Genomic DNA, 4,061 nt, shown 5'->3' on the forward strand with positions numbered 1-4,061 from the left:
AGCTCGATCCTGACGACCTGATCGCCACTAATTCTTTAGTCAACTCTATCACATACATGTACACACAGAACAATGTGTGAATGTAAACTTCCATGAATACACAAGCGGATGACACACACACACACACACACACAAACACACAAACACATACACACACACACACACACACACACACACACACACACACACACACACACACACACACACACACACACACACACACACACACACACACACAAACACACAAACACATACACACACACACACACACACACACACACACACACACACACACACACACACACACACACAGACACACACAAACACATACACACACACACACACACAAACACACACACACACACACACTCATGTGCTTCTACATGAACGTACACATACACATTTCCACAACGACAATCATACCCAAAAACATTCCATAGATACAAACCAAAAATTAGTGTAACAATAAAAAAACAGAAAAATTAATATATAAACAGAATTGTAGCGAGAAATTAGGGCAGAACCGATTTTTGTCTCATTATTATGTATTACTATAAAAATACTGAAAAAAAAGTTAGATTTTTTTTTTTAAATTTCCACTGAGCAAAAAAATGGTTTGTTTATGGGCGGATCCAGGAACTGATGAAGGAGACCCATCGTTGTCTGTATCGATGATCGAGAGGGGAAATATCCAGCGGAAGGCGCCATTTTTATGAATTCATTAATTAAATGTATAGAAACCATTTTTTTTTATAACGTAGTAACAGTTTAATGAGTAGTAAAAATCAATGTAAATCAAATTATGTTTTTCCAACCTGAAAAAGCTGTTCAGATTTGTATAGAGAGCGAAGTCTTTCCTCTGCATCAGCTCTTGGTTATATAATGGAAGTGAATCAAAGTGAAAATTTTCCCTAGAAAAATTATGTCTGGTATTGAAAAAAATTAAAACATATAAAGATAGATACATAAATAACCCGCACATAGAAGAGAGGAGCTTACGACGAAGTTTCGGTCCGACTTGGACCGACTCTGTAAATGGTCCAAGTCGGACCGAAACGTCGTCGTAAGCTCCTCTCTTCTATGTGCGGGTTATTTGTGTATCGTTCCAGTCACGGTATTGTGCCTTTTTTTTTTGTTATATATAAAAATAGAGTTTGGTGGAAGATAAATATCACCTAACATTAGTGAATTTGTGTAAAACTAGAATCCAATTCACTTTAAATCAAATCATTATATATTATTTTTATTTCCCAATACACAGTTGGAAAATAAAAATAATAGATAATAATTTGACATATTACATAACAATGAATATTGCACAGATATTAATGTACTAAGTATTCCTCAGCTGCTAATTATTATTATTATAATCAAGGGGGAAGCGCTAAACCCGGAGGATTATACAGCGCCCAGGGGGGGGGATGTGGAAGGCATTCAGGCTTAATTCAGGGAACTGGAGCACAGATCCAATTCCCTAAATCAAGAGCCCCTCACCAACATCAAGGAGCCTTCCTTGAGGGGTCAGCTGCTAATACTACTTGAAAAGTTAATGGTTCTGCATCCTACTTATCCTAAACATTTCCATTTGAAAATCACTGTCCCAAAATTTACATTATAAGGTGATCTTCATATAATGAAATAAATCTTTACATAAACATTGAGATTGAATTTTATGCGTAAGGAAATATATCCTGACAGCATGATGAACATGCGGGTTTCAAGCTTACTTTTATGCTGCCATCTTGTTCTAAACATTAAAATAAGCGAATTTGAAAATATTGAGTATGTTTAAATGAAGAGTTCAGAAAAGCAAGAGGAATTACATCCCTGGTTTAGAAATGTAATAGTAAGTTAAAAAAAATTAACATTCTTAAAATTTACTTATTTTAATTACCTAGCTTGTAATAAGGCAAAATAATCTTTAAAGAAACATAAATTAAATAAATGTGCAGAATTACGAGTATTATTCTAAGTGTTTATTCTCTCCCTATATATTTCAAAGAATTGAAAAGACAACAGAAAAAAAATGCTTAATGCAATTCCGACGGACTTCAAAATGTCTTTCTTCATATAATAAATAAAAAGGGATAATAATAAATATTGGCAATATGCATTATTCCATAATTATTATAAGACGACATAAAAAATAACATTGATGCTCAATACAGAGTCGGGTTTTCTTTATTAAACAAAACTGTATACAGTAACAGTGTGTTGCTTCCCTATTCTTTATGTCAATTAACAGTGAGAACAAAATTTTGTATCGGTGTGGAAATCTATCAGCTTGAGCTGGGAGATTTTAAGTTGGGCAATGAGGATATCAAGCATTTCAGTAAAGACTGATCAGCTGTGGGGGCTTCAATGGTTTCGTTGTAGCAGAGCTGGAGTTGCTATCACTTGGAAATTGCCATCTGTCAGGAAGTCTATCCCACACACAGGAGAAATGGGGATGCTCCGTTTAGGAGTTTCATTTCAATCTTTGTCTGAATGTTTCTGTCATTTATCTATTCAATGAATGACTGTGATTGTGTTTGTCTTTTAGGGTCACTCTATATTAATGAGTAGCTTAATATTTATTTGACACCCATCGACTCCCACCAATCAGGGAGATTTGAATGAGGAAACATATTCTCATCATTTACTTAACTGATGTCTTGCCAGATTCTGTCTTGCCACAAAACAAATATTCCTCTGAGCTGGAACATCCTAATTCCTCCTTCAGACTATGCTTCCTACTTCCAAAACTCAAGTCTGGCTATTTGGTTTTTCTGAATCATCTCATAAATGTTACATTGCTCACTCACCAACAGCACGATAAGCCATGAAAATTAGTTTGTCTTAACTCAGCCTTACCACCTTCTTCAGTATATATTTGCTTTAACAGACTGGAAAATTCGATAGTTGGCGATTCGTCGCATCGGTAAATAAATCTAAGAGTTGCAAATGTGCCTTATTAATTATTTTGTCGGTATTGTACACCATATATGTAATAACAGTCTCCACGGCGTTCTAACACGACTCCTTCTTGATGCTCGAAGCACTACCACTGAGAACTTCATTCACGCACTCAAACTTTTTCTGGGACAACTCATACCCCTACCTCATTCCGCTCTTGATTTACACACTATTTTGATCATCCTATTCTGCTCTACACAAGATTGGAAATATTATAACCATGCACTTTTCAGCATGAAAACTCAAGTTTCATGTCCTCGACCACTACGCTAAGATTTCCCGATTTCTCAAAATTCTTATTCTGCTTTGGACGGAGAATTTCCTCCCAGTTTTGTGTCATCCCCGAGAGACTCCACTTTTTACGTCTAGGCACTCAGATAAGTTTCATAGTGCCATTCACCGTTTCGTATTGATGTGTCAGTCATTAATCCTGGTATAAAGTTCACTTCCTACAACGTACGCCTTTGATGTTGTACTTTGTCTCTAGTGTTTTGGAAGTCTACATATTCTTCACCTGTTTCGAATTTTTCTTCCCAGATTTGTTTAAATATCAAACTTTTGATATTGAGTGCAATTCGTTTTTCAAATTCTTGTCTACCACTTCTTATCTATCTCTTCGTTGAATATTTCCTCATTTCCTTCTTGGCTTGATACTACTGAGTAATATATTAGTATTATCATTACCAAAGAGCCGTAGTGATTGTAAACAAGAGTTGTTGAAATCAACTATAATCGAAATTACTCAATTTCCATAGGTATTTTAGCAAAAAAAAACATTATATAATTTTATAATCCCTAATATAACATTAAGTGAGTAAGGCAAAAGAGCATGGGAACATAAAAAATACATATATGTAAGAAAATAAATTATATGAGTAATTGCATCTGAAATAATTAAAACTGAGCAGATTTCTTCCCTTGATAATATGGTAATTAAATCAGAGATTAACAAATATGAATAAGGCAAGCATACTGAAAATACATGAAAAGTTTAGTACATTCTTCAATGTACATAGTTACAGAAGGTGGGAATCACAACCCATATATAACTCTTGCAAGGTAGTATAGACTAGTTAGTATATACTTTGTAAGTATACGTTTTTTTT

The sequence above is a fragment of the Cherax quadricarinatus genome, chromosome 77, assembly GCF_038502225.1.
Source record: "Cherax quadricarinatus isolate ZL_2023a chromosome 77, ASM3850222v1, whole genome shotgun sequence".
Lineage (NCBI taxonomy): Eukaryota > Metazoa > Arthropoda > Malacostraca > Decapoda > Parastacidae > Cherax > Cherax quadricarinatus.